Genomic DNA, 20,246 nt, shown 5'->3' with positions numbered 1-20,246 from the left:
TTGAAGTGCCTTCGGGACCAAATAGAGTTTCATTAAAAATATGCGGGACCAAAACACAGTTTACCCTTTTTACAAAACGCGCAGATCCTTATCAGTCGGTTCGGGTTGTACGCGGGTCGGTTCAACGGGTTATATAAAACCCAAAATAAACCTGTTTTATACATTTCATCCCTCTCCCAAAAACTGATAACTCTCCCTTCCTCTCAACTCTCTCATCCAGGCGATTCTCGGCCGCCACTCTGGTGGCCTCTCGTTGCTCCGACCGCCGCCTCGACCGCCGCGAGCGACGGCCGAAAAACCAAGACTCACCCCAAACGCTCGTCTCACCGCCCCGATGCCAGATCCGGAGCCCGTTTCCCCAAAAAACCCAATTGACGTAGATCTAAGTCGAGATCTTCGGCTTCCTCACCTTTTGCGATGGCTTCTCACTTTCCCGGCGAGCCTCCTTCGGTTTTGATGTTTGTCTTCTGTTTTTTTCGTGCTGTGTATTTATTTGCTTAGTTTGTTCTGGTTTTTCTGTGGGATTCTTTGTTGGTTTCTGGGTTTATGGTTCTTTCGCTGTTTGGATGTGTGTCTGTTGGCTAATGATGTTCCCTCGGCTTTCACCGTGGGTATTGTGACTCCCTCTCGATGATGATGGTTGTGTTCTCCCCCCCCCCTTGATACCGTTCTCCTCTGGTATTTATATAGCCCGCTGGGAGGCTATTTTCGGTGATTTCTGGGACGATCCCGGATATTTCGGGGTCATGGGTTCGTGGTTGACCGGCTATCCCGGGATGGGTCAGTCCCGGGATCCCGGCCGGCCATTTCGGTGTTGACTGTTGGCCATGCGTGTCCCCTTGACTCCCCCATGCGGCGTATTGACTGGCATCATTTTTAGGGTTCCAAACCCTAACGCTTACTAGGCTGGTTCAGGCCTTCCAAACCGAACTGAGACTTGTTGGACTGGATCTGGACAAAAAAAAAACGATTAAATTAAATGAAATGAATAAAATGAAACGAAAATAATAATAATATAATATAACTATATAATATATATATTTTAAAAATATTTTTTAAAACTATATATATTCTTAAAAATTTACAAAACTATATTATATAGTTTTCAAAAATAATTTAAAAATATATATAAGATTTCAAAAAATGTTTTCAAAACTATATTATATATATTTTCAAAATGATTTTAAAACTATATATTATATATTTTCAAAAGTATTTTCAAAAATTATACATTATATATGTTTTCAAAATTTTTCAAAAACTATATAATATATATATTTTCGAAATGTTTTCGAAACTATATAATATATATATATATATTTTAAAAAAAACATTTTCAAAAATTATATTATATTATTATATAAATATAGAAAAAATAAATCCGGACGAAAATAAGTGTCTACAGCTGCCCCTCTTTATCCTTTTTCGTGGAACGAAAAATAGGACAAAGATAAAAAGACACAAATTTTCGTTCGGTGGAGTTGAAGAATAACTCCCTGTCGAATTGAGTTGCGGTTGGCTCCCTCGTCGCGAGGTCGAGATAAAATTGGAACCGTAGTTTAGAATTTGAATCGGAATGTAGTCCATTTCGGTCTTCTTCTCGGTTTAAAGACCTTGGTTAAAAGTTCGACTGGCAAGTAGTTTCTTGACTCCACCATGTTGTTGATAGGTACTCGAGCTGAATGAGATAAAACTCGAAAGGTCTTCGTTGACAGATAGCTTTTCTCGGCTTAAGCTATGCTGCAAATGATGGTGCCTTTGAGCTGAGTGCAATCGAAGTCGAAGGTCTTGTGTTGGCAGATAGCCCTTAATGCCTTGAGCTATGTTGCAAATGATAATACCTTTGAGCTGAGTGGAATCAAACTCTAAGGTCTTTGTTTCAAGAGAAACATTTTCAAAGGTTTTTTTTGTTTCAAGAGAAATGAGTTCAAAGGTTTTTTGTGTTTCAAGAGAAATAATTTCAAAGGTTTTTTGTGTTTCCAGAGAAACTGTCTCCATGGAGGCAAAATTTGTTTCAAGGGAAACTGTCTCAAGAGAGACAAAATTTGTTTCAAGGGAAACTGTCTCAAGGGAGACGAAATTTGTTTCAAGAGAAACTGTCTCAAGAGAGACAAATTTTGTTTCAAGGAAAACAATCTCAAAGGTTTTGTTGACAGATAACTCTTCTAGCCTTGAGTTATGCTGTAAATGATGTGCCCTCGGAGCTGAGTGTAATCGAACTCGGGAGTCGTTGGCAGATAACCCTTCTCGACTTGAGTTATGCTGCAAATGATGTGTCGTTGAGCTGAGCGTAGTCGAACTCAAAGGTCTTTTGTTGGCAGACAACCCTTCTAGATTTAAGTTGTGCTGCAAATGATATGTCCTGGAGCTGAGCGTAGTTGAACTCGAAGGTCTTTGGTTGGCAGATAGCCCTTCTCGACTTAAGCTATACTGCAAATGATGTGCCGTTGAGCTGAGCGTAGTCGAACTCAAAGGTCTTTTGTTGGCAGACAACCCTTCTAGACTTAAGTTGTGCTGCAAATGATATGCCTTGGAGCTGAGCGTAGTCGAACTCGAAGGTCTTTGGTGACAGATAGCCCTTCTAGCCTTGAGTTATGCTGTAGATGATATGCCCTCGAAGCTGAGTGTAATCGAACTCGGGGGTCTTTGGCAGGCAGATAACCCTTCTCGACTTAAGTTATGCTGCAAATGATGTGCCCTCGAAGCTGAGTGTAATCGAACTCGAAGGTCTTTGGCAGATAGCCCTTCTCGACTTAAGCTATACTGCAAATGATGTGCCGTTGAGCTGAGCGTAGTCGAACTCAAAGGTCTTTGGTTGGAAGATAACCCTTCTCGACTTAAGTTATGCTGTAAATGATGTGCCCTCGAAGCTGAGTGTAATCGAACTCGAAGGTCTTTGGCAGATAGCCCTTCTCGGCTTAAGCTATGCTGCAAATAGTTTGTTTAAAAAATGGCTTCCTTTAACGGGCCGAAGCCGGTCATGATTCTTCAGGTGGTTCCTTTGAGCGAGAACCAAGTAAGACAATCTTTGGATGACTCCCATTTTATGGGAAAGCCCGTTGATGAATTCTGACAGCCAAATATCTTCCGTTGTGGAATTGAAATCTGGCTTGAAGACATAAACTGGAAACATGTTGCTCATTGTTGAGTTGAGCTGAACTGAATTTGATCTGAACTGGTTCTCGAACCCATCTGAAATTGGTTCTGAGATCTGTAGTTATGTAAAGTCGGTTGAGGTGTAGCTTCTTGCTGCTGAGTTACACCATCGTTCTTTAAAGGTGCTTGCAAGTCGAGTAACCTTCATCCTGAAGTCGAAGCTTGACTCTGAAAGCTGCAAAATTATGTGTGCTAAAATGATGAATGTGATGCACTTAAGTATGTCTAAGATGCATGTAACATGAATAAATTATGTGTTATTTCTTGGATGGAGTCTCGTGCTTTGTCTGCCAATCTGGTCCTTGGAAACGATCGTGCCCCATTTTCTTTTTCGGGCTTTGGCTTTACAGACCTTTCATACCTGAGACTGTCCTGTTTGAAAATGTTTTTCTCCTTTTTTCTTGTTTTAGGAGGGAAAAAGATGAAAATTCTGTAAAATATTGTTCGTAATTGAATCAAATTGTAAACATGAGTTCAAAGTATATCAAAGGAAGAAATAGCTCTTTTATGATTTCAGAGTTACAACTCTTTGACAAATGTTCAAAGGGATGAGTCGGCTTTAGGTTGGCCTCTTATTTTCTAAGGTTCTGGCAAAAAGAAAAAAATGTCATTTTTTTGGTCATTGTAACAGACTCTTTTCTTTGGCTTGGCTTTTTAATTGGATGCAGACAAAATGACGCAACTAGCATTATCGATTACTAGACCTTCTATTTCGGTTCTCTAAAATCTTCCATTTGTTCAAGTTTTGTAAGCTCCTCTAACAAAGGTAATGCAGAAATATTAGTCTAAAATTGAAATCCTTGAGTGCTCGTGTGAAAATTGACTATAACAGGTGTTCCTTAACTCCCTTAGTCCATCATTACCGAAAATTTCTTGCTTAGATAAATTTGATTTAATTTTCCGTTATCTGGCTAGCTGAATCCATAAAGCCGGGGCGTTTAACCAATTGCTTTAGAGGGACAACTTTAACATTATAATCAGTTTTATCATGTTTAACTGAAGGGTTCATCTCATCACAAAGTCTTCAGCCTGACAAAAGCAGTGGAGCAAACACTGAATTGCCAAGTGTCCGAGCAATGTCATGGTTTGAATGCAATCTATTCATAAAGCCAGGGCTTTCGAGTTTCCTCTATAACCAATTGCCTTAGTAGAATAGCTCAGCTTTACGGATTTAATTTCTTAAGATCGTCAAAAAGAACCTGTTATAGTCTAGTATTTTTGAAAGTCAAGGAATCTCATCTTTAGAGTTCAATTTTCAAGCAACTAACCTAAACTAGATTCACTTACTCGACTATTTCATCTGTGAAGATCATTATCATCACTGAACGTCTTAAAAAAGTATAGTAATCATCATATGCAAACGATGCCCCATGTTGTCCGCACCTTATGAAAGGAAAAGGTTATATTGGTTAATTGCAAGAGCAAGGTATGGTGTTTAAGTGTATATTCTGAGTAAGGTCAAAGTCCTTGTTTTTAAATCATGTTACTTCTTCAAAGATCTGTAACTTTGAACCATTTACAGAGTTTCTTAATTCAAATGATATTCAAAGAATTGCAAGTTTGCAAATGTGATTCATTGCTTACAATCTTTAAAGTAGCATAAATTTATTCAAATATCCAAAGAAAGTTCAAAAACAAGTCCTAAACATGAAAAATAAATCAAAAACAAATTCAAACAGGATGTCTCAAAATTGAATAAGGCCTCATCAGGATGCCCCGCTTGCCATGACTCTTTCTTCTTTAGGAGTGTCATCGCTTTCATCGTAAAATTCCAGCTCTTTCTGGTCCATCATTAGTTGGATCAATGCTCTAAATTCGGCACATTTTTGTACATCATGTCCATCTTCATTGTGATAACAACAATAACTGTCACTTTTAGAATCTGATGTGCTAAGATGTGGTGAAAGAAACCTCGCATTTATCATTTGCCTTCATACTCAAGCAAGAGGCGACTTCACTTCGGAAACTCTGGTATTGGCCTTTATACCCTTTTCCTCGGTGACTGCACTTTCCTTATTCTCTTCATGATTTGGTTGGGGGTTCTGTGCAACGTGGGGTGATTCTGAATTATTAAAATGAATCCAACCCCTGTTGCGCATCCTTTGAATAACCCTCTTAAAGGGGAGGCAATTTTCGATAGCATGCCCCGGAACACTGCCATGATATTCACAGTGCGCATTTTTTTCATACCACCTGGGGTATGGGGGCTTTAGAGGTGTCTCGGGATAGGGTGACACCACATGTGCGTCAAACAGTTATTGGTATAGCTCCTTGTATGTCATGGGAATGAGATCAAAATGCTCTTTTTCCTTCCTTGGTTTTTGCCTACAAAAGGGTACGACTGGAAACGACTTTGAAATGTTGATGATCTCTCTTTCTTTCTTCTTCAGGGGAGGCTTTCCACCCGTTCTACCTCCTGGGTTAATGGTAATTTCTACCCTCGTTGTTTTGACCTCTTCTTCAAATTTCGGAATGTGATAACTATCTGAATTATCTTGAAGTCCTGGTAAGATTCTGGGTGAGACAACCACTCGCGGGGTAGGTGGCATGGTTACCCCTTCCGATGAGCCTGCCCCAGGCACACTTGTCTGACGTAAGCCAACTAACTTGGCAACGATATGATCGATCAAGGACTCTTGGCCTTTCGTGATTGCATCTAGGGTACTCTGGCTATTCTGATTTATCTTTTCTTCTAACTCTCTCTGGAGCTTCAACATGTTCTCTTCGATCTGAGTAATTCTGGCTTCCATTTTCTTTTCGGTTTGAATGAGGATGACACGTGTCCGAAGCTTGTGGAGGTATGTCCAGTGTTTGTACCCTTCCGTTATGAAAATATCTTATTAGTTCATGTGAATGCAGTGAAAAAAAAGGAAAACTATGCGAAATATGCAAGAATGCATGATGCATGAAATGTTCGAGGCATTGATCCGAAAAATGTGTCTGTTATTATAAATAATCCTTATTGGGGACAAATGTGTTTTATCTCTTAAGAGACAAAAATATCATGACAGCTTCTGACAAGTTGATTCGTCTTCCGCCTTTTTCACCGGTTGAATATCCTGTCAAACCATTCCGACTCCTTTGGCTAAACTTGTGCAGATGACGAGTTGCTTGCCCCAAAAAGGTCTCGAATGACTGCATCCCCGTCTTTCACTCTATGTCGAGTATGTTCCCTAACGGCAACACCATTTGAGCCCTTCATCGATAGAGACTATCTGAAGCTTGCTTCTTGAATTCGTTAGCAATGTCATCTAGCTCAGCTAAGGTTTCACCATCTTGTTCTCGTAGTTTTCGAAAGGAGCGTCTGGGTCAGTAACCTTTTCCTCGTCTTGCCCCTGCAACCTTTGCCTCTGGGTATTCTTTGACCACGGCTGGGCTTCTATCTCTTTGTATTACAACCCCTTTGTCCATTAATGCAGATTATTCATGTTTTAACAAACACATTTTTGGGGAATCAACACCTCTTTTAAATGATGCGAATGATAAAAAAAATGCCAAAGAACAAAAATGAAATGAGGAAAAAAAGTTAATGAGATAAGGATAACAATAAAAATAATGATAAAAATGAAAAGTCCTACCCCACATGATATCTACCCCACATGCTTATTATTCCTACCTGGACATGATCTCTATCCCGCATGCTAATTTCAAACAAATCCTAACCGCATATTTGTCTAGTTCGCATGCTTTGAGCAAAAAATAAAGTAGGAAATAAAAGCAGCCTAGGGTTTGGAATGAGGTTTTGGAGTGGGCTCTAATTCCCCGTACTCTCCGGTTTAGGTTCTAAAAAGGTACTCGAGTTCTCCTTGCTGGTGCTCCCTTGGGCTTGCCAGACCCTTAGTCCTAAGCCCATTATAAGCTTGTATGGACTAAGTTAAACTCGAGAGGAAACATTCCCTTACGCCCATACGGAGAATAAATTCACACGAAGGCATAAGGTATATGAATCCCGAAGGTTACTTGCTAGGCTCATACGGTGAATAAATTCACACGAAGGCGTCGCTTTCGCCCCCACTTAAAAGGGTTCGGAGCTCGGGTACAGAGCCTGAGATAGAAACTTTTCAAAAATCTAAAATCATTGAAAAAAATGTTAGTACAACTATTTATTTGAAAAATAATCAAAGGTAAATAATTGGAATCGAATAAATAAATTAAAATTAAAATTTACAATTTTCGCATAAAAAGACAACCGGAAATTAATTCTGGTCTGACTCACTTACCTGTCCCCAGTAGAGTCGCCAAGTTGTCGCAATCGTCTTTCGGTTGGGCCCCGGAATTGGGCTTCGACTTGAAAAATGTGGATTGGAGTCGCCACCGACCACTTTAAAACGAATTTAGGTAGGTCGGACACCATCTTACCTGATCTGCGTTTTACTATAAATATGTCGGGTTCGGGAGTCGATTACGGTCAAGGAAGGATTAACACCCTTGAACCGCCCTTTCGGTACCAATTAATTTATCGATTGTCTTTAAACGCGAAAATTAAAAATTAAAATTGGAATTTAAAATATTCAATTCGAATTGCTCACCTTTGATCGATTTAAACGATGACCTTTAAAAGATAGAAATGTTTGATAAAAAAAATAATACAAGAAAATAATAATAGCATATATCATAAATAATTAAATAAATAAATAAATAAGAACAAGAGTAAAAATAAAAATAAAGAAATAATATAAATATAGAGATAATAAAAAAATAGAAATAAAGGGAAAAATAATGGTCAAATATATATATAATTAATAATAAAACAAAACCAGTGGAAAAGAGGGGAAAAACATATATAGATATACATATATATAAATAATTATATTATATGAAAAATATATATAAGAAAAGAGAAATAATATATATATATACACATATATGCATAAGTGACTGAATTGAATGAAATTCAAAGTAAAAGGTCGGATTTAAGAGAAATTCGGAATTGAAAGTGCCTTCGGGACCAAAATAGAGTTTCATTAAAAATATGCGGGACCAAAACACAGTTTACCCTTTTTACAAAACGCGCGGATCCTTATCAGTCGGTTCGGGTTGCACGCGGGGTCGGTTCAGCGGGTTATATAAAACCCAAAATAAACCTGTTTTATACATTTCATCCCTCTCCCAAAAACTGATAACTCTCCCTTCCTCTCAACTCTCTCATCCAGGCGATTCCCGGCCGCCACTCTGGTGGCCTCTCGTTGCTCCAACCGCCGCCTCGCGGCGGCCGAAAAACCAAGACTCACCCTAAACGCTCGTCTCACCGCCCCGATGCCAGATCCGAAGCCCGTTTCCCCAAAAAAAAACCAATCGACGTAGATCTAAGCCGAGATCTTAAGCTTCCTCACCTTTTGTGATGGCTTCTCACTTTCCCGGCGAGCCTCCTTCGGTTTTGATGTTTGTCTTCTGTTTTTTTCGTGCTGTGTATTTATTTGCTTGGTTTGTTCTGGTTTTTCTGTGTGGGATTCTTTGTTGTTGGTTTCTGGGTTTATGGTTCTTTCGCTGTTTGATGTGTGTCTGTTGGCTAATGATGTTCCCTCGGCTTTCACCGTGGGTATTGTGACTCTCTCTCGATGATGATGGTTGTGTTCTCCCCCCTTTGATACCGTTCTCCTCTGGTATTTATATAGCCCGTTGGGAGGCTGTTTCCGGTGATTTCTGGGACGATCCCGGATATTTCGGGGTCATGGGTTCGTGGTTGACCGGCTATCCTGGGATGGGTCAGTCCCGGGATCCCGGCCGGCCGTTTCGGTGTTGACTGTTGGCCATGCGTGTCCCCTTGACTCCCCCATACGGTGCATTGACTGGCATCATTTTTAGGGTTCCAAACCCTAACGCTTATTGGGCTGGTTCAGGCCTTCCAAACCGAACTGAGACTTGTTGGACTGGATCTGGACCCAAAAAAAACGATTAAATTAAATGAAATGAATAAAATGAAACGAAAATAATAATAATATAATATAAACTATATAACATATATATTTTAAAAATATTTTTTTAAAACTATATATTATATTCTTAAAAAATTTACAAAACTATATATTATATAGTTTTCAAAAATAATTTAAAAATATTATATAAGATTTCAAAAAATGTTTTCAAAACTATATATTATATATATTTTCAAAATGATTTTAAAAATATTATATATTTTCAAAAATATTTTCGAAATGTTTTCGAAACTATATAATATATATATTTTTAAAAAAAAAACATTTTCAAAAATTATATTATATTATTATATAAATATTAAAAAAATAAATCCGGACGAAAATAAGTGTCTACAAAGAAGATAGTCGACTGAGGAAGAGGAAATAATTGGTGGTGGAGACAGCAGCGTTAGGATCGTTGACAACTTCGTGATCAAAGTCGGCGAGCGAAGACGACGAGCAATGAGGAGAACCGTGACAAAAGTAGCAAAACAGATCGAAACGGAAGTAATTAGTAACAGACGCAACATAACAACGAGAACAAAACTGGAGATCGGTAGGATCTATAAACTCTGCAATAGCAACAATGACAGAGGAATATCAATCTCGCTGTGACTGTAACAGCGTGAGAGAAGGAATTCAATCATCAATCGACGGTGCAGCAGTGAAAAAAATGGCGTCAGGATCTTTTAGCAAATGATGTCATGTGAGAAAGCATCCATGACGGCCATAGATGCACGGAGGGTGATGAATGTAAAGTTAAACGGCTAGGACTTAGTAATTGACTAAAATGAATATAGAGGAGAGAAATACTAGGAGTGTACTTTGCATTGAAGTAAACTACAATACAATCTAATAGTCCATTAACAATTATTGGGTTTATATAACCCAAAATCATAATCAACTACTAACAAATCTAACAAATTAACTAATTATAGTTGAATCAATTTTATACTCTAACAAAAAGATAACCTTTTGGTCTAAAATATTAAAGTGGTTATAGTTTTACTGGGTTGAATATAGATAAAATAATTCAAACCGACTCGTATCGTACATTTGATTTTGATGAATGAATCTCTCAATAGGAATTATCTGTATACACGAAGGCTTGAACTCGAGGCTTTGCTTAAATGATATCAAGCTACTTACCACTTAAATCAATCTTATTCATTGAATGTAAATATTTTTCGCTAGTCCTGTTACCTTTCAAAATTAACTTTGGGTTTTGATTTGATTCTAATTTTTCTCTTACAATCCCAATAACCAGTGTTTGTATTTAAACCAAATCGAATCATGTTTCACAAATAATGAGATTATTCTCGAAATATCAACATATTTTACAATCATCAACTCATATTTCAAAAGAATGATAAAATGAATGGAAAATAGTTCGAGTATTTTGATGTAATATATTTATTTTAGCGTCTTTTTGCAGGCTTTAAAAAAAAGGCATAATTTATTGAATAATCAGTGAAACACATTTCTATAAACCAACAATTCATTTATGTAAACTTTCTCACTGACAACATTACATCTTAAATTGTGGTATCTTCCAGGGTTACTGTTGCCTAAGGTCTGGTAGTTTCTGAAAGATATCTATGAAAGTACAATAAGATAAAAGTAGGAGAAAATATCACGTGCGGTAATCTTAATACATGTTTAAAGGAAAATGGTTATTAGTTTTGTTATTATTTTTTTTAATAAAATTGGTAAAAAATTATCGGAAACATTATTATTTTTATTGGTTTTGTTATTATTGGGTGTTTTACCGGTTTTGTTATTATTGGGTGTTTTACCGGTTTTGTTAACATATCCGATAAAGTGCTGTCGGTTTTATTATTTTTTCTACCGATTTTGTTATTATTGGGTATTTTACTGAAAATGTTAAAAAATATTAATGTTTTAAGTAAAAATAATAATATTTCCAATAATTTTTTATTAATTTTATTAAAAAAATAATAATAATATCAATAATGTATTTCTTTAATAGTATATTAAGAGTGATTACGGTAGAATTTTACAACCCACACAAGTTGTTGGTTGAATGGTGTTTTGGTTGTCAATTCTCAATACACGAAAGAGGTTAAAATAAGAGGATGTGTGAATTGGGAATTGTGAACCATAAGAGGTTAGAAGAACAACCATAAGTTGAACCCTTTACATTCCTTTTCTTTTGGTTCCTTTCTAACGTTCCAACCCCAACTTTCATTTGGAGTAACCACTCAGATACGGAGTACAAGTTTTATAAAATTGAGTTTTTTAAAAATACGTTTAATATAAAATCGAGTGTCGAAACTATATCTCAATTTTATTTTTGGTGTTTAATTTTTTTTTTTTTGTTAAAAATAGGTGTCTAATGATTCCAACGTTATATTTTTAAGTATTTGGACGATAACAAACATTAAATTTGGCCGTTTATCAGAAATGTGTCACACATATAAAATTTTAAAAATATATTGAAAAAAGATATACTATTTCTAATTAAAAATAAAAAATCCTAAAAATTTATTTCTTCCATTGTCGATCGACCAACATCGGTTTGTGCCTGCCATTATTGACACGATCAGAACCGTCTCGTCACTGCGATCAAAACTCAATCCCCTACCCACCGTGAAATTGTGCCGATCTTCGTTAAAAGAGCCGCGAAGGGTCGTCGGATTTCTAAGTTTTCCTTAATTATTTTTCGACGATTCCAACGACTATAATTGTTCGTATGTTTCACGGCCACCACCATTAAGTTCCTCGTATTACTTTGAATAAATCCCAACCGGTTGTTACCCTTTATCATCGGAAGTGGGGGGACGGGAAGGAGAGATGACACGAAGCGGTTTATTATATTTTTTTAAATAAATCTTTTTACTTTTTTTAAAAATAATATTTTTATTATTAAAAATTAAAAAATTATAACGGTAGTTACCTAAAAGTATATCAGAGAAAATATTAAGTATTTTTAAAAAAAAATCAAGCACTAAAAGTAAATCTGATACTCTCACATACTTATTTTTGTATCAAACCTTTTTAAAAAATGAATTCAGTTTAAATTGGATTCATTTCTTTAAAAATCCAATTAGCTAATGATTTTCATGTACATCTATTGTTTGAATGTGTACTAAAATATTTCTTTGCTTTTCTTTTGTGCTTCAACTTTTTTTTATTTGAAGAACATCGATACATCTTTCGTTCTTTGAAATTGATAAATGACATACATCTATTGTTTTTTTTTATGAAAAAGAGGATTATTATCATATGTCTCGTTAAAATCTCTCTAAAATCTAATACACATGATAATAAAATTAACAACAGAACAATCGAAACAACAAAGTCGAAGCAACCAAAGCCCCAAAGCTAAACCAAAAATAATACATAGACTCACCCGTTATCATCATTAAACATGTTAATCATTTCATCTAGTGGAGACAACCAAATTTGAGTATCGATTACATTCGGTCCAGCACGACTCGCTAAGCTATCCGTAATGCGGTTGTCATGTCTTAAAACATGTTGGAAACGAACCTCCCATTGACGATCCATCAAGACATATATATGCTTCAAAATAGTTAACGAGCTATTCCCCATCCTCCGATTGCTAAGTAATCGAATAGCATCCAGGCTATCAAACTCAATAATAATCTTCCTCATTCTCGCATTCCATGCACAGAGTAAGCCAGCATATACACCCCACATCTCCGCCCCTAACGCCAAACAAATACCAATAAATTTCTTGAAACACAACTTCGACACTCCCTTGTTATCACGATCAATACCCCCACACGGCGACATACCATTACTCGTCTTTCTAGAACCATTCGTATTCACCTTAACCCAGGACTCCGGAGGAAGGTGCCAAATATCATCTCACATGTATGTACCAGACAGTCTTACGTGAGTCTTATTACCCTGTTCAATGGCGTTGCAGGTCAGCATTTGGAGTTTCTTGCTCCTCTCAAGCAGACCGAAATTGTCCTCCATAGGGTTGTCAAAAACAATTGAGTTTCTATGTTTCCAAGTATCCAAAGAATCGGTCCAAATAAAATGTCCCAATCTTTTCTAATCTTAGCGAAATAATTCTGATTTTCCAAGTTTATCTGAATCCAATTTTTAATCTCCATTGACATAAATTCATCAAACTCTGCTTCTTTGATCAAGAGCGACCAAATAGGAAGGACAGTCGAGCATTTTCAAAGGACATTATCGATATCTTCCATTGAATCCGCACACAGAGGACATCTACCATCGTTCGTGAATTAACGTTTAAAACTAGGGGTGTAAAAAGTTGACCCGACTTGTAAAACTGAGTAAAACCGACTCGAGTTAAAACTGTTTTTGACCTGCGCTGTGACGATCCGAAATCGACTCGAGTCGGAACTGGTGTTGACTTGAACCCGAGTTGGACCTGGAAATTATGGATCTGAACCCGACCTGCACCCGACCTGAGAACGACTTGAACCAGAATTGGACCAAAAATATGATACCCGAACCCGAACTGCATTCGACTGATATGAACCCGAGATTGACCTGGTAAATAATTGGTATTACCCGACTTGTTTTCAACCTGACCTGTAATTGACTCAACCTATAAATGATCCGACATGTTGTTAAAATGATCTGATATTATTATGACTTATAAGTGAAGTTACAATTAATATAATTATGTTATTTTAAATTTATAATAAACTTATGATAATTAAATTATTATGATAATTAAATTATTATGATTACTTTTTGAAATTATATCGTAAATTATTATGATAATCAAATTAATATGATTAGTTTTTGAAATTTAGTTTTATATTAATTATAATTTGTATATTATAAATTTAATTTTTATGTTAATTCCAATTCATAAATTTCTTTATATTTCTTATATTTTAAATTTAATTTTTAATCACTAAATTAAATTTAAATATTATCTTATTAAACTTGATTTTATTAAATTATATTAATTGAGTTAAAATATTCATAAATCTAATTTACTTTTAATGTGAAAATTGATTAATAATTTAAGTAAACTTAACTTGAAATTTTAAAATCAAAATATATTAATTGAAATGGACTTATTAAATATAAAAAAACTTGAATAACATTACAAATACGAAATAAATATTTATAAATGAAGGTAATTTTATTACACTTGAAAACACTAAAATTACAATAAAATCAACTAAACAAAATAAATTTATGTTGAAATAAATGCTCTCAGATCTTATAGCTAATGTTTACAATGCTAAAAAGCCTAACTATATTATCAGAAATATCATCATCGAGTTTCTATACCTAAATGCTGCCAACATGTTTAATTATGGGCAACTTTCTAGCTTTAAAAGCCAAAATGCCACCAACATAATTAAACATGAGTAACTATTTAGATAAGAATTTATAAGGTTCTAAAATTGATCTAAGTCAGACCAACAAGAATAATTTACAAGGCATCAGTGAGTAATAGACAGTAGCAACCGGCAAGCATCAATGTACCAATTCAGCAGCATCGTTGCTTCGATTCAGCAAGCATCCTGCATTAAGAAAGCATACAATCAGTGGTAAAGCCAAAGGGAATTCGATGGCCAACAGTGCCAAACATTTGTGACTTTATCAAACCCTTACAAATATCAACTAGAAGCAAGCAATATCAAACAGAAGCAAACAATATAAAACATAATCAAGCATAATCAAGCACCAAGTATTGCATCTTGTAAGGCAGTAAGGCACCCTACAAAAGAAAAGACTTATTAATAAACAATTTGAAACTTTTATTAAATAAACATAATAAATATAAAATATTAAGTTACATTTGAAGGGAATAAAGAAGACAGAATCTCCAATTCGAATAATTTTAGGGACCTTTAAACACCCTAAAAATTACAAAGAAAAATTAAAATAATTAATAAATAATTTGAAATATTAATGACATTAACATAAAAAAAACAATTTGGATTACCTTTACAACGAAGACTCGTTAACCATAGAAAGATATTCTTCGTCCTTATCTTCCGACTCAAAACCATACAACCAATTACGGGTTATTACAAAAATCTCAACATTTTTAGGTAAGAGTTTAGCTCTTAATTTGTTCAAAATTTGACCTCCCATACTAAAGGAGGATTCAGATGCAACCGAAGTAATTGGAATAGCCAATATATCTCTCGTCATGTGAGAAAGTACCGGATATGAAATACTTTGATTTTTCCAATAATCCAAAATATCAAATTCAGTTTCTCCAGTATGAGGGACAATAGGCAAACTGATGTAAGAATCAACATCAGATCGTCCACTCCTTGAAGCAGCTAAATTGGCATCGAAAGTCTAAAAAATAAAAGACAAAGATTAATAAATGAATACAAGAAATAAATAAGATAAATTCAACTTAAAATTGTAATTACTAACTTGAAAAAGATCTGATTTTCTAAAAGCTCGAGGCCAATTGGAACTTGACTCACTTCTGCCCAAGGATTTGTTACTTTGGACAGAAAAAGAAAATGAAGAGCCACAAGGTGCATTTTTTTGAATAAAATACATATAAGTCATGAAACTCATTATAAATGAGACTTACCCTCATTTGAACCTCATCCTCAACATAAAGAACATTGTACAACTCTTTCAGAAGTTGTAATTTATATCGAGGATCAAGTAAAACATCAAAAGACAGAATCATTGAGTGATCAGACCAATATTTCTCAAATAGTTCAAGCATGGGTCTAGCCATTGCATAAATACCTTCACATGGATAATTATGAGCATCACACAATAATTTTTCAATTGAAACAATATTAGCCAAATACAAGTTAGAAGTGGGATACTTAGAACCAGATAACAGAGTAGTAATTTTATAAAAAGCCTCAAGAAAATCACAGATTGTTGGAACAATTTCCCACTCTTGATCAATAATGAAATCTAACTCATTTTCCCTATTAACAAACAAATTAATTGTTAATCTAGCCTCAAGTTCCCTATGAACCATCAAGTGAGTAGAATTCCATCGAGTAGGAACATCCAATACTAACTTACCAGAGAAAGAACTATCACAGTCTTTAACAGCTAATTCAAAAAGAAGTATCACAGTCTTTAACAGCTAATTCAAATGCACAAAGTCGAGAATCATAAGAATCAATAAACTTAACAATCTTACGCAATTTATTAACAGATGAATCAATTACCTTCAAACCTTTTTGAACTATCAAGTTCAAAATGTGGACAGTACATCTTATATGGAAGTACTTACCATTGCATGAAAAAGGAGAAATGACATTTAAATCATCATTCAGTCTCCTGACCATTTTATCATTTGCAGAAGCATTATCAAGTGTAATAGTAAATGTTTTTTCAAGACCTCACCCACATATCATCTTTTTAACAAACTTAAATATTAACTCCCCATCATGAGGAGGAGGAAAACGACGAAAATTAAGAATTTCAGAAGAAGTTTCCAGTTATTATCAACATAATGAGCAGTAAGAGCAAAATAAGAACGTGAAGTGCAGGCAGACCAACCATTACATGTAAAACAAACATGACTTGAAACAGTATGCAATGAATCAAGTAGCAATTTCTTATGTTTTTCATGCTCCAACATGCAATACTTAGTAATAGTGTACCTAGATATATCATTAACAGAAGAATTAAGGTAATGATGTAAATCCATAAGTTTAACATGCTCAACAATACTATACGCATAACCATGACACAGAATAGCCTCAGCAAACAATTCACAATATTTGTTTTGATCAAAAGAAGCTACACTACCAGGATTTTCAGCAAGAAAATCCTTATATGCTTGGCATTTCTCAGTATGCCTTTTAGGGTTAGATGTACCAATATAAGAATCAACTTTATACCTTTTAACTTTGCAATACTTACACTCGACATAAACATAACCATCATCAGATTTGTTGAATGTGTAGTGGTCCCAAACAGGAGAGGTTCTTCTCCCAAAATCGGATGAACCAGTGGACTTCCTCTTAGAGGATTTATTTAAATCAATTGCTTCGGAAAATAAATCATTTACATCCCCTTGCAAAAAAAAGAACCATGGTTAGTTTACATTACAGCAATAAACCAGTATATCATTTACATCAACAGTAATAAACCAGTACATCATTTACATCAACAGCAATAAACCAGTACATCATTTACATCAACAACAATAAACCAATATATCATTTACATCAACAACAATAAACCAGTACATCATTTACATCAACAACAATAAACCAATACATCATTTACATCAACAACAATAAACCAGTACATCATTTACATCAACAGCAATAAACCAGTACATCATTTACATCAACAGCAATAAACCAGTACATCATTTACATCAACAACAATAAATCAGTACATCATTTACATCAATATCAATAAACCAGTACATCACCATCAAAAGCAATAAACTAGTACATTTACATCAACAATAATAAATCAGTACATCGACAACAATAAACCAATACATCGTTTACATCAACAACAATAAACCATATATATATATATATATATATATATATATCAAGCATATACAAAGAAATGAATGGGCAATTTACCTCTTTCAGAATGATGGTCATTCTGATCTGCTGGGTTTAGACCTACAAAACAAATAAATAACAAATTAATTCAAATATTTAAATAAAAATGAAAAATGAAAAAGGGAATGAGAAATACATGAGTAATTCAACTCATACGAAAAACTATCCATGAAGCCGTAGGAAAAATAAAGATTTTGAATAGTTCGGGTTCAGGTTCGAGTTCGGGTTTGGGTTTAAGTTAAAGTTAGGGTTTGGGTTTGGGTTTAATTTAAAGTTAAGGTCTGGGTTAAGGTTTGGGAAGATGAATAGTGGTTTAAGGTTAGGGGTTATAAAAGATGAACAGTTTGGGTTTTAGTGTTTGATCAAAAAAATCAAGTTGGTTTTAAGTTTTGGGTGTTTGTAAGGATTTGGGGAACAACACAGATGAACAATGGATGAATTATTGGGTGTTTGATCGAAAAAAACACGAAATGGTTTGGGTTTGGTGTTTTTGAAGTTCAAAGGAGGGTTTTGGGGAAGAACTGGATGAACAAATGAAGAACATGGATTAACACCGAAGAAAATTTGGGTGTTTGATCGAAAAAACATGAAATGGTTTGTGTTTAGGTGTTTTTGAAGATCAAAGGAGGTTTTAGGTAAGAACTTGGATGAACAAATGAAGAACACGGATGAATATTTGGGTGTTTGATCGAAAAAAAATGAAAATGTTTTGGTTTTGGAGTTTTTGAATATCAAACGAGGGTTTTGGGGAGGAACAAGGATGAACAAATAAAGAACATAGTTGATTTTTTAGAGAGAATGTAGGGGATTTGAGAGAATCGGAGAGTTAGGGAGAGAGAGAGAAATAACAAAATGAGAAAAACTGAGAAAAATGTTGAAAATGAAAAAAATACCTTTTATACGAGTTCGTTTGGGTTTCGGGTTTGGGTATGACCCGCGTGTTTTTTTATTTTTGTGTGGCATTGTAGCATGGTCTCCTAGTTTTGAATTTGTTCAATTTAGTCCAGATTTAATGATGCAATATATTAATTTAAGCTTCATATTTCAACTTTTTTCAATTTAGTCCAAATTTAATATTACAGTTTATTAATTTAAGCTTCATATTTAAAATTTGTTCAATTTGATCCTTATATATTTTCCAATTCTTTCAATTAATATATATGTTTATATTAATAAATTAATATATAGGTTATAATATACTAATGAACTTTTCAATATATAGTTTATATATACTAATGAACTATATAATATATAGTTTGTATATACCATATACTATATAGGTTATATATACTAATGAACTATATAATATATAGTTTATATATACTAATGAAATATATATAATGTATAGTTTATATATACCATAGTTTATATATATTATATAGTTTATATATACTAATAAACTATATAATGTATAGTTATATATATACTGTATATTTATATATACTAATAAACTATATAATATATAGTTTTTATATATATTATATAGTTTATATATACTATAGTATAAATTATTTTATATAGTATATAAATATCAACTATAGTATATAGTTTATATGGTTTTTATATATAGTTCATATGTAAATTATACTATATAGTATATATAGTTTATATATATAATATATAGTATATAAATATAAACTAGAGTATGTATTATATAAATATAAACTATAGTTTATATATATAGTATATATTATATAAATAGTTTATATATTTCACTAATAAACTATATATATAGGTCATATGTAAACTATACAGTTTATATATATAGTTCATATGTAAATATCAACTATAGTTTATATGTAAACTATAGTTACTATATAAACTATATAGTTTATATGTAAACTATAGTTCATATATAAATATCAAATATATTATATATATAGTTCATAAGTAAACTATATACATTAATATAAACTATATAGTTTATATATATATATATATATATATATGGTTTAGGGTTTATATTTATATTTATATAAACTACATACTATAATTTATATTTATAAACTATATTTTATACTATTTATATAAAATAGTTTATATTTATATACTATATATATGAACTATAATTAACATATGAACTATATATATAAACTACAATAGTTCATATATAAACTATATAATATTATAGTTTATACATGATATATATATACATAATATATAAACTATATAGTTTATATATATACATATACTTTATATATAAACTATCTAGTTTATATATATATATATATATATATATATATATATATATATATATATATATATATATATATATATATATATATATATATATATATATATATATATATATATATATATATATATATATATATATATATATTAGTTGTTTTAATTTTTTCTCAACTTTTGAAATGAATGCAATTTAGTCTATTTTACAATATTTTTCATATTTGATCTCTTTGTGTTGTTTAATTTATTTAAATTTTTATTTATAATTTCATATTTGTTCAATTTAGTCCTCCAAATTTTATTTGCATTTGAAATTGACCTATACTTATTATTTATTTCTATTTTTTAATTGGCCCATAACTTTTTTAAATGAGGGATAATTTAGTACTTTTTTTTTATTAATTTCAACCTCAAAATTTAAAATTATTTCGATTTGATCCCTCATCAATGTTTGTTGTTTAATTTATTT

This window comes from Hibiscus syriacus, unplaced genomic scaffold (assembly GCF_006381635.1).
Source record: "Hibiscus syriacus cultivar Baekdansim isolate YM2019G1 unplaced genomic scaffold, ASM638163v2 tig00112383_pilon, whole genome shotgun sequence".
Lineage (NCBI taxonomy): Eukaryota > Viridiplantae > Streptophyta > Magnoliopsida > Malvales > Malvaceae > Hibiscus > Hibiscus syriacus.
This window is presented reverse-complemented; position numbering follows the sequence as displayed.